At 43.2% G+C, this 19592-nt stretch overlaps 1 long non-coding RNA gene across 1 annotated transcript in view; it reads left to right on the top strand.

The window, feature by feature from the left end:
- The window catches only part of LOC131467280 (uncharacterized), a 29315-nt gene extending 10084 nt beyond the window's left edge, over positions 1–19231 (top strand). The window contains exons 2-4 of the long non-coding RNA XR_009241486.1: positions 13648–13852; positions 16147–16307; positions 18763–19231. This is a non-coding gene — a long non-coding RNA (uncharacterized LOC131467280). The remainder of the gene's footprint in view (positions 1–13647; positions 13853–16146; positions 16308–18762) is intronic.
- The last annotated feature ends 361 nt before the right edge of the window (positions 19232–19592 follow it).

The raw sequence follows: 19592 nt of genomic DNA, 5'->3' as shown, positions 1-19592 counted from the left end.
TCTGTTTTCCCCGGCAAAATATATCATACAGCTATCCTTAAATTTCAAGCTACTATAAAACAGACATAATAGAGATGGATAAATCAACACAAATGGGAAGCTGCCACTCGTATCAAATATCAAATTTACATTTATGTTCTGGAAACAGTGGAGACAGTATTTACATAATAGATGACTCCCACACACATTACCATAAAATCAAGTGTATATGCTACAAAGCCGGTATACGTCCACATCAAGATTCGTTCCTCCCTTTTGGAGACATTTGTTTTCGTTTGACCTATTTTGTTTAAAAGAAAATGTGTGTAATATTCACACACGCTCATACTTCAAACAGGTTAAACAACGTAGAAGTAACACATGCACAATTTAACACGCGATATATCCTTCAATAATCAATCAGCGTCTGTGATATTTATTATGGAAGCAGACGTTGCTTTGGCACCAATTCGTTCCAAAATGCAAAGGGATAATTTCATCATGCGATGAGAAATGTCCGAGTTCTCACTTAGTTCATCCCGACTCCCCAAACTGAGGAAAGTATGTGTGTGTATGTGATGAACTGCTTTGACACGGCTGCATACCATTCATTGTTAAACAAAGTCTGGATTAAGGCAGGAAGGAATTAATTGTGAGTCCAGCAGCTTCTCATTTCACCGTGTGCGTATTTTTGCTGTAGCTCCACTAGATTTCAGGCTTTTTTGATTAAAAAAAAGAAAGAAAGAAAAGCCACTACCCCCCCCCCCCCCACCCGCACCCGCACCCCCCAACATCACCTGGTGATTCATGTGGTTTCGCATGCCTCCATAGAACTACACGCCATAAATTGTCTGTCATGTGAAAAAATTTATGATTTTCATGCTTTTGTTTATGATGTTCACCAAAGGCCTTTATAGCACCAAAACCCCACTGCTGTCTCTGAGAAAAAAAAAAAGGAGAATGTATTTCCTTATAAATGCTCGATTTTAAAAGACAGAAGTCCTTATGCCACACTCTCACTGTGCCATTTCCTCTCCACCTCGTCTTCCCGTGACAGCAAGTGGATTTATTTGGATGTGGTTGCCCAGAAGACCCGGTACTGTACCCTCCCTGCAGAGCCTGTCACACAAGCTGATGTATTCCCTCCAACCCCTCTCCCTCGCCAAGCTTTATGATGGAAACTGATACAAAGACTGTGATAGGGTTTCGGGATAAATTATTCACGCTTCCAATGCTCTCTCTGCTGCTGCTGCTTCGCTTCTTAGAGGACGTCCATTTTACAAATGGCCCTTTTTTTAGACCTCATCCTTTTAATTGATCCGTGGCAAAGACAATACATGTGTGTGATAGAGAGGGAGAGAGAAGCGCGGAGGATCGTGCAGTAAAAGTTCACTGTAACACTTTGGTCGGGCTGGTGTGTGTTGAAGGGTGTCGGCAGCCTTTGCTGCGGGGCATTAGGTGCCTTTAGATTTACTGCCTGGTAAATGGAATGGCTGTCCATCGGTTGCAGGGGCAGCACATCAACAGAGCGACTGGCCTAATGTCTCTACCATCTGGTAGGATAGGCCTTTAATTGAAAAGAATTTCTGGACTGAAGGGGAAGAGCTGGACCAAGTCTCCCAGTCCCCCAAGAGAGAGAAGTAATGAAAAGAAAATAACTTCTCTCCTCTTTAGTGCCTATGGAAGCCATAAAGAATAACAGGACATGGTGATATAACAGACACACTGCCGTAGTGAGTGGGTGAATAACTTTCATATTACGGCCGGCCATCTGCTAAGACGGTTTCGGAGCAAGGATGCCAATTGGATTAAGCGTTATGGCCACTTTGCTCAGTGTGGCTTTTAGGGCTACCTTCAGGTGGCAGTTCATAAAGCATTATTTTGTCAGATTTATTTAGACATGAAAGATGTGCTTTTACTTTTGTGTCAGACGCACCCACTCCATACTCCCACTTTTGAGAGAGTGGGATTTTTTCTTAAAACAAACAGGAGGGAGGGAGGGGATGGCAGACATCCTGGAGGCCATAGAGGATAACTGATGAGTCTAGCAGGACTGAAAGGCAGAATAACAACGCTCACCTTTTAATGTGGCTTTTGACTATTGGGATTCATTGAGCCCCAGACACAGCCGGTGCGTGAGTTTGTGTATGTGTGTGAATCATATAGACTTATTTCATGTAGTAGACTAATCGGGAACCTAATTTTGCGATATGTTTGGATTTGGTGTCGATGGTAGAGTCACAGCATTGTTATGCCCATGTAGCTCGCACGTATCACCGTCTGTGATGAGCACACAGTCGACGTGCTGGGTACCTCCATGACAAACCCTCCCAACTCCCAGACTCTTCAGCTACATGAGAAAATGTATCATTTACACCCACTTTAAAAAAGAAGAGAAAAAGAAATCTACCAAAAGTCCATTTGACAAGTGTGCATACTGGGTGAGGTAATCGGTTAAATCATTTTAAGCACCCAAAGGAATCGCCCACACCCAAGGCAAACAGATATAGATACTAAAGGTAAACAATAAAGTGAGTTTAAAAGTAGGCAACATCAATGGCAGATACTGTACTGCAGCAGATGGAATAAAAACAAGCGGTAATAATGACTTTCAACATCTATTTTTCCACGTCTTTGTAAATGACGGCGATGTTGAAAGTAGGCAGACAGGCGCTCTTTGAGCACACGTCCAATGTCTCTTGTGTGTGTTGGCATTTGTTGCTCTCTTTTTTTTACTTTACAGGCATCACATGTGCACACTGGCCACACACACACACACACACACACACACACACACACAAACACAGACGTTTAGGAGTTGGTGGGTTCCAAGACCACTCATTTCTTTACATTATAGTCTGGGCCGTGTTTTATTGTCTGACTGTGATTTCCAGTTGACAGAATAGGAGCACAATGTGCGAACGTGAATGAAAATACTTGTGTCAACAACTACACCGCAGCGCCCAAGACAGCGGCGATCTTATGGTATGTAATCGGATCCGTTTTCAGTCACAAACACAACACTGAACAAATTGCGCGGCCATTTTGTTAAAACAATAGCCAATAATAGGCCCGGGTGACGCACTCCGCCTCTGTGTCCCTGTGAATGTCTGTCTGTCTGTCTGTCTGTGGAGGCATGGGTCACAGCTTGTCCACCGACATGCACCCCATTAGATCGGATGACGGCACTTCATAATATTGACACATTCTCAGCGTGAAGTTCACTATTCAAGAGGTTGCCACCCCGATGATATACTGTGTGCACCTGACGTGTCACGGGGCTAATTTTGAATCAGTAAACTGCGGCGGTCACGAGACAAAATGAAAGAAAGTTCCATGTAACTAAGACAAGACACACACATGACTGACTAGTATGTGTTACACACACCTAGTATGTTGTGTGTAGTTTCATCTTAAAACATGGGTTAAACACATACATTTGTTTATGTCTTCTATTATAATCTATTCCTTGTCTGGTTGCATTCGATGCACATGCAGTTCAGTTATAAAGCCCTTATCCAAAGAAAACAGATATATATAAGTCATTTCTTCTATACAAATATGCAATCACTCATGCTACCATATAATCATGCGTAACTATTTAAAGGATTCCATTTTATTTTCTATTCTGTTTTGCAGTTATTATTTTATGTCAGAGTAAGTGTTTTGAAGTCACTGAATCAACCACTTTTGCCCTTTCGGAGAAGGTCAGATTACCTCAGAATAATTTGTCAGTGTTTGGAAGGCCAATGGGGTAATTATGATGTTGACGGCCCAGAGATGATTCAAACTCGGGCTGAAGCCTCTCCAATTATGCGTGTGTGAGGTAAAGAGGCCTCAGCCAAAGCCAATGAGCGCGGCTGTGAGTCTCCTCACCTCCTTGCTCTTGAACAAACACACCAGTCAGACATCAATAGGAAGCGTTTCTGTTTTACCACACCTGACCTTTAGCCGCTGTCCCAGCCTGTGCCCGCCAACACCAGACGCGCACGTCTCAGACAGTAATCACTTACACCCACGAAGCTCGCGCCCACACCAAATACATCGTAAACCTGTTGTGACCCAGACCCTCCCCCACCACCACCACCACTCCGCCAGCTGATCTGCGAAACATGATGGACAGACACATTGCTTGAGAGAACGACAGAAGACTAAAACATATACTGCTGGCTTTAAATGGTGGGTGATGGAGAGTGGTGGGAAAGAGTGAGGAGAAGAAAAGAAGGCATGGCTGAGACTCTGTTTTGTGTGTGTGTGTGTGAGTGAGGATCTCATAGGCAGAGGCCCTTGTGGGGCTAACATAGTCTGTGTTATGTCGTGCCACGGGGCCAGCTGGCAGGGCCTGGAGCTGGCATGACAGAATGTGACAGAGGATCCGCAGAGCAGGGACTTGGGGAATCCCGACACAATAATGCTGATGGCAGGGCTAAAGCCCAGATTTAATCACAGTCATCACCCACCTGCCAATAGAAAATTGCACAACGGATATCAATGGCAGCCTCCCCGTCGTGTTGAGCCCCCAGCAGAGTTCTCCCCCCCCCCCAGTTGGGGCCCAGTTGTCAGTCACTGGGCTCACAGTGGAGCTCAGAGATCCACACCAACACAATGAGATGGTGCATAATTCAATGAGCGCCATACAGCACGTACTGTAGGCTATTCCAGGCGGCTGATTGATCAACATGCATCCTCAGGATTTTTAAGAGTTTAAATAAAAGCCACAGCAAAATTCCAGAATCAGTTATGCTAATTATACAACAGACATGTTTTTAACTCAAAGATATTCTGTATGTTTAAAATGAAAAAGACCAAAAGTTAATTTGCTAGTTTTACCAAGTTTAGTAAATCAACTTGAATTAGAACGTCAAAATGGAATTTGCAGTTTTAAATTTTGTGCCGCAAAGGCTGCATATGGTTTGTTCTATTTTTAATCATACTTTATGCTATGCAAATGAAAAATAGCAAATTAATATCTTAAAGTCTTTCCATTTGAATATATACAATGGTTGATATTCTCATTATGTCATGTATTAATGCTCCATCATGTTTCAAAAGGAGCACAGTGACTATTGAACTGAAGCTTGTCTTAAGGAATCAATTGTAAGTGAAATCAATAAGCCCTAATTGAAAGACATTTTTAAAATGCTGTCAGTTTGTTTTCTATGTTTTAATTCATTGAATTTACATTTAGTTATAAATAATTTAATTACTCATTGCTAATGAAGGGGCAGGACGTGATTGCAGCTGGCTTCCTCTGGCTCCCTCAAAGTTTTATGTTGGTTTTCTTTGGTAAACACTGTACTTTTCTCTCTTTACTCAGTGAATAAAAGAAAAGAAACGAAGAAAACCAAAAAAAAAACGTAGAAATCAAACCGTTACAAGAAATGATTAATTGTGTGTTGACTGCCTTCTCGCAGCAGTTGATGAGGTAAGACCTTTGTATACTGTAAATGCAGACATGTTTTGAAAAATCTGTTTTTAAATCCGGTTTTATCAAAGTGCGTGGATGTTGAGTTCTGCGTATTTTTCTTGTTGTGCAAAAAAAAACTCAGTTTCACCATCGCGTGTCAGCTGCCAGGGTTTTGACCATCGTACCATCTTGGAAAAACATTTGTCTGCTTCATCAAGGCTGATTTTTTTTTTTCTTTTTTTTCCCTGCAAACGTACATTTTTTCCCCGTGCGCTGTCAGAAATCAAATGAAGCAGAATTTAGATTATATGATGCCGTTTGTCAGTCTCGAGCGGAGCAGACTCTCTGATTCTAACCAGAGCTTTTTTAGTGTCTTGAGCAGACCTCGGGTTCAATCATGCATAATCATGTACGTACACACACAAATTTACGCACACACACGCTCCTGCACACACGCATCTCATCAACTGAGCAAGTGCTGCTCGGACTTGACAGGTAACGGTCCTGTGGTTTGGATGCCAATCAGTCTCTGAAAATGTTTACATTTCAACTGTGCTGCATGCTTTGACTTTCAGGTGCCCCATGTAGATTGTGCTACCACAATTAAGATCTCTCAGGAATGAGAGCAATTTTACAAACAGAACACACACACACACAGGCAGACACAGGGACATATTCCCATTGTGTTGCCCCTTCTTTCCCTTTGATTTTTGTTTTTTTAAATGCACTCAGTATGCCGTATTTGTATACGCGATGATTACATTGTTAGTTTGTGCTTGTTTAAACAAGTTTATGTGACACTTTTACTTCACTGACGAACATGACGGTCAACCTTTCAGCAAAGTTCCTCAGTTTATATTGAGCAAAAAGTGGCGGAGTCATTCGCAGAAGCTCGATTTCAGCTTTTCTTTTTATGTCAGTTGGGTCGGACTGCATGTGTTTATGTGGGTATGTGCGTGTTTATGCTTCTGTGTGTTGGATCCTGACAGCTATCACTTCTGACACAAAGTGGTTGTTTTCTGAAGGCTTTGCTCCGTTTCATGTTGTAATAGCTTCCCTGTGATGGTGGAGGGGACCTCTGCGCCACGCTGCTCTCAGCCATGACTCCTGCAATATTTACATGTTTACGCTCACAATTTCCATCTGTTGTTTCTGGAACAATCAGCAGCAGGGGCCTGGAGAGAAACATGGGGGGAATGGCTGTGAGTTGCGCTCAACTTGGGTTTCATGATTGGGAGGCTGGGCCTGATTATGCTCGGCTCGGCAAAAGGGGAGGAGGTAGAGGGGTGGTTTTCTTTTCTTCAAGGCCCTCTTAAGGTTTCTGATTGAGGGCTGAGGGGGAAAAAAGCGAGGGCTTTGGAGATCTGGATGAGCTCGCCCTTTTAGAGGGACACTTCACCGGGGTGAGATAAGTCATTTCAGGCCTGTAACCCCTCTCACCCTGATGCAACTGCCCAAGCCCGAACTCACTAATGTGTTTGAAACGTTTAAATTTGGTTCATGAGTAGTAAAAGTTTTTAGGTTGTCTGAATTTTTCTGAATCAACATAAGGTCCAATATATACTGATATCATCTTTATGTATTGTGCGACCACACTTGGAGACTTTTACACTCAATTGCTATGAATGTTTTGCCAGAAAGTGCTTGTTGTTTTCTGTCTGTCATTAAGTTTAAACCCAAAAGTGAAGGGTTTCTTCAACATTCCTAAACCCAATCTTTAATTATCTGACAGGTTTTTGCCATCAATATGGACTCATTTAATCTTTTTGATAATATTTTGGCCACTTTGTACAGCCTTCAATTATGAATATGTATATTCTACATATGCAAAATTAAAAAATGTTTATGTTTATGTCAGTTTCCCCAGTCAGGTGTTATCTGTATCGACAACATGTCACCCCACATGGAGTAAACAGTCAAATTATTTGTAGTGTAACTAGATCCTGTCCAAGTATCTGTGGCACTGTTGTGTGTTACAAAATGGCATGCTAAATAATCATTTGGCGTCAAAAGAAAACTATTACTACTGAGAAGCAGGGTTAAACCCCCCCAGGACAAGTGGGAGCTCTACAAGAAAGGGTGATACTGATGACTGTGTGGATATAGAGGGAAAGAAAGCAAAGAAACACAAGTAGGATGAAAGGGTGTGTAGGTCCCTTGTGATGTGGCTGCAGACGTAGCGGGTCCCAGCATCAGCCTGGTCCAGCGTCGGGTTTCCCCTTGCCGGAAGTGGCGCGTTTCCCCTGGCGACAAGCTCTTCCTGCAAAATAAAGAAATCATTAGAAAGATGACAGCTGGGCCAGGCAAGTGAAAGCCCAGGGGGGGCCGGCCTCAGAGAGCTGCCACCCAGCATTAACTAGCCGCTTTTGGCTTCACCATCACCTTCTTCAGAGGGTAAGCAGCACCGCCGCAACACGGGTCTCGCCAAGATCCCAGTGTCACACTCCATCGCTTTCTCAATTTTTCTTTTCTATCTCTGATCTGAATGTGCTTATCTGACTCTTGGCCTCCATCTTGCACACATCGCCCGACTTCCCTCAGTCCCAGAGGATGATGTGTGGAGGAACAATGTGGGGGCTGGTCATCGAGCTGAGAAATATTCTGACATGTGAACCCCACATCATGCGCATCGAGTCTGGAGCTGAAGGGTCCGGCCTCAGGCGGTGACCCCTGGCAATCATGGCGTGTGGCAGCCACACTGGGGCCTCTGCTGCAGTGCAGCCTTCTGGGAGTGAACCACGCCACATTCCAGCCAGAAGCATTTCCTCTGTGACCCATCGTTTACTTCTGTCTGCCAGACGGACGTAGCAAAGAGCCAGCGGATTTAATGCGACGCTAAGAGGGCGCTCCCAAAAACCAACAGTATTTAACTTCAGCTGAAGATATTTTGAAATTGATCCCCAAAGATAGTCTCATAATGTGCTTCAAAGCCTACAGGGGGGTGAGTTGATGCTGCACTCAGGAAAAAAATTATTGAATTTCATCACTTAATATTTTAGAAAACCCTTGCGTTGTTCCAAAAGATGTTTTACAATATTAGTTTGTTACATAGAATATCACTACATAGCTGAGATACCCTCATTCACTCTCTTTCAGAGTCACCGCTGTCTGTGTCTGTTCAATCTAAAGATGAACCAGATGCTTTTGGATTGTTTTCACACACAATAATCCGCCACACTCGGTACGATTGGGGACTCGATTCAATTGGGGGTTGCAACATTCAAACTTATTGAGCTTTCACACGGCACTTGTGAAACAGTGAAACAAACTGAACCTTTTGAATAACGAATAACTGTTTTTTCTATTTTCTCTTCTCTTAGTCCGCTTCCTGCATTTGGTTCACTTGAAGCGAACTGAGACCTACGTTTTTAGGCAGGAGTTCGGTTTCACATTCACACCTCCCCCAAAAAAATCTGACTTTCCGAGCAAACAAACTAGGGTTTGATGAAGAAGGGCTGGTGTGAATGTAGCCTTAGTTTAGCTATATTTGACGTTAGTACTGGAACAAAAAAAAAAATCTTGAATTTGTTGTTATATTTTGATAGACTGAGACAGGCTACTTGTTTTATTCTGTTTCCAGTCTTTAAGCTAATGCGCAGCTATATACTGTATATATATTCTGTACACATACAGTATATAACATGAGCCACTGACAGACAGAGAGAGCACGTATTGTGAGGGTGAGGGCTGGGTGGAGATGATCAAAACATGACACACCCTCACACCTCCAGGTGCCATGACTCTGTTGCCATGACGATTAGGAGTGATATAGGTTAACACCTGCTAGCACTCACTCATGGAGATTAATGTGGCTGCTCAAGCAAGGCACACATACAAAGACACACACACACACACACTTAACACTAGACCCCTGTCCCCTCTAATGGGGACTGATAAAAGACAGGCTCCATCTCTCGCAAACAGCATGGACTGGGTCAGCATGCGCTCAGCCCTAATGCTACCATTTCTGTGTGCTGCTGCATTTAGACATACAGGCCAATGACTAGGAAGCAGGGCACAGTTTCTCTTGACTCATTTAGCTTCACTGCACCCACTGCAACAAGGTGACAGAAGGCTTGGTGGCGGCTGTATGTGGTGGCTACATTTTCTTTGTGTGATTTTTAACTCATAAGACAGGTGTTGGCTGCTTTTCACTCTCTCACCAAGGCGTGTTTTCTGCAAGTCACACAAAAATAAAATCATCAGTCTCAGCGAAAGGGGCCTGACGGACAAGTTGCAACAGCAGTTATACGTCAGACGGCAGCATCAGCATTGACACAGTGCTAAATGAAGCAGGATGAGCAAGTTGAGCTAAACCACTCCGAGACTGTTGACACACTGTGGCTCATTTCCATTGCCGATGTCTAAGCCAGAGGTCAGTGTAGTTCTGGCTCGGGCTTATTTACACACACAAATCAGGCTGACAGTAGAGGCAGATGTAGCCCTCATAGGAAGATCAACATGATCCACATCTGACAGCACAATTATGTCTTTGAATGCCTTGTTTATTCTGAACATAAATCAAAGTTGAAAAGGTTTCTCACCACAATAGAGACTCTAGCCATGCAGAAAGTCATTTTTGTCCATGTATTTATGCATTTCTATTAAATATATAGTACTTCACCCTGATTACAATAAATAATATTTAACTCACCACTCCCATGTGACTGTACAGTTTTGAATGATCTGCCTGTGTAATTTCTGTGTCAACCCCAATACAGTGGTGGCGAATGGAATTTCACTTGTGGTGTTTACAGAAGTGAAAAAATATATTTTTTTTTAAAAATTCCCCTTTTCCAGAAACAGCCCAGACAGACGAGAGAAAAAAATCGTTCCAGAAAAAGATATTCCACAGACTTTCTAGTCCACCGGTTTATAGACTCTTTGTTCCACAGTAGTCTCAAAGAGATGGCACAGGACTAACCAAGTTTCTCTGGTTAGTTGTTTATTTTTTCTGCCTCTCAGAGTTAACATTAAAACCTTCTGGAAGCATAGTTTAATTGGAACAGATCACCGTATCCCCAGATATTTTTTTTGTCTCAACAACCGTAACCAAATAGCTGCTGATTAATGATTTCCTATCAGCTTTCTTTTTTCCAACCAGCCAGAGCTGTACTTTAAGTGTTATTCACCAGACGCATTATAACACACAAAGCTGATGTTGAAAATGATAAATAATACCTGTCACACAAGTGAAACGTAGGCCTTATCCACATGTAAAAAAAATAACTTTCCGGATACAATCTTTTTCTTTTTGAAGAAATGTCTTCAGTAGTATATTCAGTATGTATGTGGTGTTGTAACACTGTGGGTTGCCGGTGCCAATCTCAGCTGACATATGGCGAAAGGCAGGGCGACAGGCAGGGTACACCCTGGATAGATCGCCAGTCCATCACAGGGCCACATATAGTGACAAACAACCATTCACTCTCACACTTAATGTCAATTTAGAGTGTCCAATTTACCTAATCTCCATATTGCATGATTTCGGACTGTGGGAGGAAGCCGGAGAACCCAGAGAACATGCAAACTCCAGAACGTTTGGGGCTTGTGTGGCTCCGTGTGGATAAATTCCCAATACAATAATAAGCGTTGGAAGATTCTCGCACTAACTTCACAACTGGTGGCTCCTCAGGATAAGTGAGAAAATGGACCCTTTTGAAGTTGCTTCGCCCTCCCACTTTTTTTTTTTTCAGATGGTAACGTGTAATAGCCTGGTCATTGTCCTGCAGTCAAAGGCCCCCCCCCCCCCCCTTGCTCAGAAGTGCATCACAGGCTCTACAAGTGGTTTTCATTGGGCTGTGCAGCCTGGAGCGGCTCCTTGCCTCTGTATCGCTGTATGTCTGAGAGCAGTAAAAACCCATTTGAGACACTAAGCCCTTAATGATGAAGGGATGCTGAGGTAAGGCAGGTACCCTGACTTCCCTCATAAACTCTGATGGTTTTTGGACGACGCTAACTCCCCTGGACTTTTGTGTCCATCTGGGCTAAAACACTCACATGGTACTATTTATTTGGCCTGTTAGAGATTCAGGGATAATCGGACCCCCCTGTTTTTTTTCCTTTTTTTTCCCCCCTGTTCCTAATAGCAATTGAAATGCGCTATTAGAGGGTATTCACTGTGTAGTTTGTGCTCATATGAAAGCAGTGGTCTGTTTACAGAAATCTAAATGATTGGGATTTGGAAAACATTGCCATCACAGTTAAGACCAGGCAAAGGATACAAGGCACTTAATAAGAATGAAGTAAAAAGATCCACAGGCGCGCTTCACTGGCAGGGTAGAATGTTGGCGAGAAAAAGCGCCAAATTTATACACCGACACATAACCAACACACTGTTTTTCTGTAGCATCTATTACTTTACATTCATCGGGGAATTTAAGGAAGTACATCATTTTCTAATGACTTGAGGTCAATAGTCAAACATAGTCCATCAACGAGAGGATTCTTGGTTCAGTGTGACACAGTTGTATGTTTTTGTAAGAAGCTGATTTCAACTCGACGTAGTCTAAAAGACCTGCCAAAACCGCTCCCACCATAGCTATAAAAACAAGCTCGTTCTGGTGAAAATGGACAGTAATACTTCACTTCTGAAGAGGGTGCTTACCATCAGCTAAATCAAACACTGTCGGAACAATAGTCATAATAGCAGCATTTTTCCATACAGCGCATGCCAACTCACTCACTACTATACGTTACATGGAGGATCTCAATCTGTTTGTGATTATCAGCAGTACGTCACTCGGCGTTGAATCTGAAAAGAGCTGTTGTCAAAGCGCTGTCACGCTATGGGCTGCCACCATAATGGCACACAACAAACAATAAGGCCTTCAATCTTTTGTGGAACAACCCTTTGGGCCCCATTCACTTATTTCCAAAGTCCCCAAAATAATTTCTTTGCAATTGATCGGCCCTGTCATTTTGTACATTTCACGAGAAGAGGGAGGACAACAAAGCTCGGAGGTGTAAAAATAGCCCCGAGGCTCTGCAGTGCATTGTTTCGTCTCTCAATGCAGCAGGGAGGAGTGAGAGGAGCTGAGGCTGGGAATCACCCTGAGGGGCGAGGGTGGGGAGGTGGAGGCACGCTAAGAAACAAAGTCCAGGTGACATCCTAGTGTCAGTGTCACCCATTTAGGGGACAGCACAGCCATATCAGTGACCACAAGCGCTGCGGGCTGTAGGGCTCCGTCGATGCTGACGTGATTCAGGGAGGAAAATAGTTAAAGTTTTCAACACAAACCTCAGACAGACAATGGGTGACTTGTATAAGTCCCCACTTATTGAACAAGCTAAATGTTGCCCTCTTTCAGCTGGTGATGGGTGTGTTTTTTTAAAATTATCTATGGCTGAGGCATCTAAATTATTCCTGTGCCTGCGGGAAGCACGTGATGCACATGTTATGTTGGGGGGGGGGGGGGGGTCAGAGCTGAAGTGGTTAAACGATCTTGAGGCCGCCAAGTCTGCAATAAGAACACATTTTTTATACGCTGCGTAGCATTCATTTTAGAAAGTGCCATTGTGTTTATTGTATCATCTGATCTGTGGCTTTTGTTCACTATCCAAAGCTCAAGATCATTAGTGACTGGAAGTTTGAGGGCTACAGTCCCAGCGTCGGATACAGTGACTCTATCTCTGGACTCCAAACCAATCTGCGTATTGATCATGGGCAAATTTGACTCTCATCCCCAAAATGATTCTTGTTTAACAAAACACCCTGATGTTTGACGTGTTTAAGTTTATTGCCAGATGAATCAAGAACAGATATAAGAGCCCAAAGTCAGAGGAAAGATCTTAAAAGTCTAAGCACTGCTCTTGCAGTGAAAGGGGAGGTAGAGGTGATTGAAGTATCGGATTATAGGACATGAACTCAAGTCATGTTCCTGAAATTCTTCCAAGGACCTGGATGTGAAAACATAAATTACCTCAAAAGTTGCTATGGACATTTTGTGAAACTTCTCCTCGCGAGTGTCCTATTTCCTTCATGAGCAGCTCCACCCTTGGATGCTCCAGACATTAGACCAAGAAAGCCTCCCGCTGGTTTTGTGCCATGTGACTCTAATTTTTCCTGGACATTTCGCACCGTTCGTATCTAAAAATGGCTCACAAGGCCTTCAGATGTTGCCTTGCAAAGACATTACAGGTTACATTACGTCCAACTTGCGCTTACCGTGCAGTTACCTTACAGTGAACCATAGCTAAGCAGCACAAAATGGATTTGTTTCATGATATTGAACTCTCGTTTTGCCTCTTGTCTCTTTCAGGTGTGAGTCTTTTCTGTTTTCAGATCCAGGCTGGGCCTCCTTCCAGTCACCGAGGTGGTCAGGCTCTTTCCATACGACGAAGCAGGCTCGAGAGTAATGGATCCATTTAGCAGTAATATTCCTTAATGGAAACAGCCTAATTACAACCACAAATAACCACAAGCTTTCACAAAGGATAAACGATACAAAAGCAGAAAGAAGGCAGGTATGCATTTTCCAAATGATGAAAAAGTGTAACATCTGCAGTTCTTAGCAGGTTAAAAAAGTCTGGGACGAGGGCTCGCGAGGGAGGGAGAGAAAAATGCTTTGTCACTTTAGATTTCACAGCACTAGTTTGAGCCACAGGGCGGACGGTTTGGATTTCAAAGCCCTCTACTTCCAGAGAGAAAACAAAAACAAATATTTGTTTTGTGGTTTATTGTGTTTTAATATGGCAGCCAGACGAGACGCAAATTGAATGCAGGGGGAAAAAAAGATGCAGCTGCTGAAATCAACGAAAAGAATCGATCTCTCTGACGATCGCGAATAGCCCATGACTTCATTTTCCTTTGAGGAAGATTTGTGATTTTGATTACGGCATATTTTTATTTTCTATTTTTTTTTTTCTTTTCGAAAGAGTTTTAAGCTTTTGATTATGGGACTTGGTTACGGATTTTTCTTTTTAGGAAATAAGAGCTTGTTCAACTTCCTCAAAGGGTCTGCTTGATTTAACCTATTATGTCATTTCTATTATGGTTTAATTTTCAGTTTTGCTAGTGAGAAAATGTCAGATTTAAACAGATCCAAAGTTCAAAAGCTCGGCTGAAAAGAAGCTGTATATCCTTAAAAATCTCGTTTATTTTCCTCTGCAAATAATTTTTATATAAATAGAAAAGTGTCCGTGGGTTATTAATAGTGCCCACAGTTGATGGCAGGCTACAGTAAGTGGCAGGTATAGTGAAATGAGGCCACTGGGGGCTGCTGATTGTGAGTGAAGGCCTGTGATCATCACTCATCATCAGTCATTACAGCCGTGTCGCTGCTGTTGGTTTGTCCCACTGGCTGCTAAAATTGAATCTCAAGTTGTGTCCTATTTTGGTGTGAGGAACAGGTGATGTACTTGGCCCCGACGTGTTCCCTTGCCTCCACGCCACCCCCCCCCCCCCCCCCCCTCGAGTTTGGCTGCTTGTGAATGCAATGACAACATAGTTTTCCCAGAAAAGGAGCAGAAGGAAGCAAAGAGGGCTCTCGTCATTTTTGCAAAGACGGATCAATACTTGATTAGCGTAGTCTCTGTGGAGCTGTGGGGCTGTGGCACGTATGGTTGTGTTTAACGTGGGAAAGAGACACGTTTCCCCACGAGCGTCTCAATAAAAGACAGTCGTCTCCGCTTTTGTTTGGTAAAGTAAATCCATGTTGGACGGCACGCAGCAATCAGTCCGGCGCTGGTTGATTTGCCGTCCGCTTGCACAGCGCAGAGCTGTCTGTCCCACTTTGTTGTACTTTGTTGACAAATGCTCGACTTGAGAATATCCATTCAAATTAGGCAAATAAGCCTAAATGAGACTTCTTTAGTCGTCTTTTTTTTTTTAATATATTTTCCTCTGGTGGAAAACAAACAGCAACACAGATGATCCGTGTCATTGTCAGCGGCAGCAGGACACCTGGACTCTCCTGTGCTCTGCACCTGCCGGCCTGCTCTCAGTGTAAACTTCTCCCAACACACCATTTACATGCAGGTCAAATCCTATTCAAATGTCTCCATCTGAACAGGGGAGCGTTTCAAAACAGACATCCTCGACTGATTTGGGATTATGCACTCATTTGTATAAGGTCTCTGCAGACAAGAAAATGGAAATAATTAAGATAATGCGGCCGGGCGACCATCTCTAATTTAATGGATACACTGGGCAGTTTGTTTCTTGCGCCAGTAAACAAAATATCTCCCCTAATACTCACAACAAGGATGGGATTGATCGAAGTAAAGCTGCACTGCTGTGACAAAATGCTTGTTATTTGTTTGGCACATGACCTTAAACTTTCCTACAATCTTAGAATTATGTCTACCATGTGGATGATTACGGCGAGAGCAACAGATATGCACAGGCAAATTATAGTCCAATCTGGGATGCTTAGATTTGAATACCAGCCTGCTTAACTACAAAGGCCATGCTATGGAGCAGCATGAATCATATTAAGGCAGAAAAAAAGGAGGAAGAGAACATTCAGCCAAAAGTTCCACATCCTTGGTTTCGGGGGTCCAGCAGGGCTCATGGATGGAGTACTTGCGCAGGGTTGTACATTATGTGTAATTATGAGGCTGGATTTAAATGGTTGCCAGGTAAAAGTTGTACAGGACGCCAAAGAAAGGCATCCCGGGGGAATATGTCCCGACGCTGTTACTTCATTTGGAGAAATGACCCATTTATATGAACCGCAGCGACGACAAACCCGTACAGTGGCTGCTCTTTGCTGTGAAAGTGATCACATCTTTATGGCTCCTGTCACTGCTCTTTACAGATCTGTTTCCCAGAGGTATTTGATGGGAGAGCCAAAGAGGGAGGAAGTGTGGGTCTGCAGCCCCCGTGTTAACAATGGCTCTCCTCAGACCCCCGGCCCAGGACCAGCCAGTCATGAAACACCATGGAGATGTTATTGACCTCAAGGTTAACTCTCCTCAGGTAAGCCTGGGAGATAATGGACAAAGAGCAGTCCTTTTACAGGTGGAGTGACACGGCATATCCGCACAGTGCAGCTCCTCTCGCATTGACAGATTTTCTAATTCATTGCAGATTCCCATAAAACTGGGTGGCCCGGGCGAGCTCTGCCCAACAGAGGGCCCATTCATGCTGGGTGGGATAAGGGGCCTGGCCAAATTAACCTGGATTAATTTAGAAGAGCAAAGACTCCTTACATCCGAATAAAATGAAGATCAATAAATTAAATGTCCGGGTCAAGATGTCAAGTTGCAGCGATGATCGACTGACATGCGGAAAGCTACATTCTTTGGCTGAGAGGAGGAGGTAAAAAAAAAAGAAAGAAGGAGAGCTCCTTAATTACTTTATTCCACGGAAGAGAAGTGCTTCCATGCATCTCTCTTTACATGCAAGAGCAGCGCTCCTATAAACACACTCATGTCAGAAAAGAATGGTCATTACTTCTCTCATTTGGCCCCGGGATTAGTTACCGCTATAGTAAAGTCATAAAAGAAACCACACGGAGATTCTTTAAACTTGTTTGCATTACACTGTAAGAGTTATTATTTAAAATGTGTCATTTACATTTTTTCCCACCACATTTTTTTGGCTCTGTTTTGTACATTTGGGTGTGAATGAGATTACCCCCCCCCCCCACGCTTTCCCGTTTTAATCAAATCTCATAAAATCAACATGCGTCAACTTACAGGGCGTCCATTTGCGAACCCGACACCGCAGAGTTGTAACCTCAAAGTAAAGGTGTGCCGTAAAGACAAGAAGAAGGGGAAAAAAAAAAGTTGATCACGTCTCCTTGGTGAAGCAGCTAGACCTAAACCTGAACCACATCATGTCATTCACTACATGATGAATTATCCAGTGAGGGCAGCCTTGTAAGGAGGCCATCTCATCATGCAGCCATTAATATCTAAACAGTGTCTGCCTGGAGATGACATATAGGACAATGGAAAGAGGGTTAAAGAAATGACCGAGTGGCCCAAGCCCAAGCTGTTAGCAGATTAAAGTGACTTAAAGATGCACGGACGTGAATTCTCCATGACAAAGGTAAAGCAGGCGACACAGAGATTTTGTGTGACGGTCATTTGAAGGACGCTCTGTAATTTACGTGACAGACGGCAGCCGTGACACAAATGTTGGAGGTGATCGTTTCCATCTTTGATAGTTATACACTCCTGAACACAAGCCCAGCCTTGAGGGTTTTTCATTTTGAGATCAAATCCATCAAATTTCAGTTCTTATAAACCCTGAAAATAGATTGAGAATCGATTGAAGTCACGCTAAGTTGTGCCGTGTTTGTCTTTTTCGGGAGTTGTGTTTTTTTTACTACCTGCTGCCAAAAAAGTTCCCCTTGAGGGTCAATTAAGCTCTGAACTGAACTAGATTTTAGTTCAGTTCAAAAAAAGTTAGTTATTTAAAAAAAAAAAAAAAAGTGTTATTGTCAGTGGTGATTGATGCCCCCCCCCCCCATAATTTCCATAATTAAGTCATAATCTAAGGTGAAAACGACAGATGTAACAGAGGAATTAAATATTATGTAACCTATGAAATGAAATGACAACAACTCAAGGTACATTCATATAAAATGCTCCATTTCTTAAGTAAGCAAGTAAATAATGAACATGTATATATTAAATCCTTCCTCAGCCCCAGGTCTTATCAGTGGCTTCCCAAATGAAATACCAAACCTGTCGCTGAGGCAGCCTTCAGAAATATGCCAACAGGATACTTCCTCAGATTAGCAGGGCTGTTTACACAGTCCCCTGGTAATCTGGGCCACAGGGGACATACCTGTACTGTGTCAGAGACCGAGCTAGAGTTACACAGTGGGACCAACCAGCCACAACAGCCCAGGCCAGAATACGATCCAGAGGGTCCAGCGGGACTGGCCTGGCTCCAGAGGGGTTGGCACTGGGTACAACTGGCCTCGTCTCCCCCCTGCCAGACATGGGTAGGACTAGGCTGTGTGTGTGTGCCGCTGTAGAAGGATGGTCGTGGTGGTGGGAGTGCACCAGCTGCCACCTCTACATCCTTCCTTCCTGTTCTTTTGGGACATACTTTGGTAATTACTTTGTCTACAGGTCTATAAGCAATACTGTTGACACTCACTGGCACACACACATACAGCCACATAAAGAGGAAGCTTTCTAGCAGGTAAGAAAGGGGGAAAAAAAAAAGAGCCAACCATGCATTATGGGTCTGGACAATGACAGCACACAGGGCAGGAGAATACTGGTGTTATTGTGCACAGGAGGGGAGTGTAGTTTTAATGGAGCCTAAAGCTCATGGAAAGATAATGGGCCAGAGTTGCAATGTTTAAACTGCATATGTTATTGCTGTTTATCCACACACACACACAATTACAAACAAATGCAAGCTGTGTATATACATGCATCCATGTTCAGTGTGTGTACTCTACTCGCAGCTCCGTTCCTCAAACACACATCTGAGGACAAAAGGCGGGGATGCTCGCCAAGGAAAGGGAGGACGAGCGTCGCCTCGGGCCAATCACAGCCGCCCCTGAGATTGCGCTACTACTCACGCCAATATGGGCTCCGTACTTAAAAGGCAAGAACAGGTCCGTCTGGTGAGTTGCACAGACTCTACATTGGTTTACCTGTTTCCATCCACCATCAGTCATCCACAGAGGGACGGTGAAGCGTCGGGCAGGAGAGCGCCGTACAAAGACTTTCTTTATCACGGCAGGGCTTCGGTTTTCACCAGCTTATCAAGATCTCCCGCGAGCGTGCTGAAAAAAAAAACACCCCCTACACATATGATAGACGGTATAGATTTTGCAAACCACACACATACACACACACATTTTTTGCATATGCAGTACACAATGTGTGTTAATGACAGATAGAAAAAAGGCATTATAAAACAAGCTACTGTTAACACACTGAACGGTTTGAGACTTTTGTTTTGTAGAGTAAACACCTGTTGCTACTACTACTGAATATATAAGACATCATTTTTTTCAATGTCAACATTTTAAAACACAACGAAAACTTATCTGTCCATAAATCATTTTTTCAGTCAGGACCAAAACTCACTCTTTCGCTATCTGATCTTTTTTTTTTATTCTAATAACATTTTTGGCCACGTCACTCAGCCCTTCATCGTTTATATTTGTTGCATAACTGCAACAGTATCTACTGTTTAGCTAAAAATGTACATTTGTGGAGACAAATACAGCAGGGCAGCAGTTTTTATACCGTTTAACAGCAGTTAAACGGTATAAAAAGAGGAGAT

The sequence above is a fragment of the Solea solea genome, chromosome 1 (assembly GCF_958295425.1).
Source record: "Solea solea chromosome 1, fSolSol10.1, whole genome shotgun sequence".
Lineage (NCBI taxonomy): Eukaryota > Metazoa > Chordata > Actinopteri > Pleuronectiformes > Soleidae > Solea > Solea solea.
The sequence above is the reverse complement of the archived record's forward strand: the minus strand, read 5'-3'. Positions and strand labels throughout refer to the sequence as shown.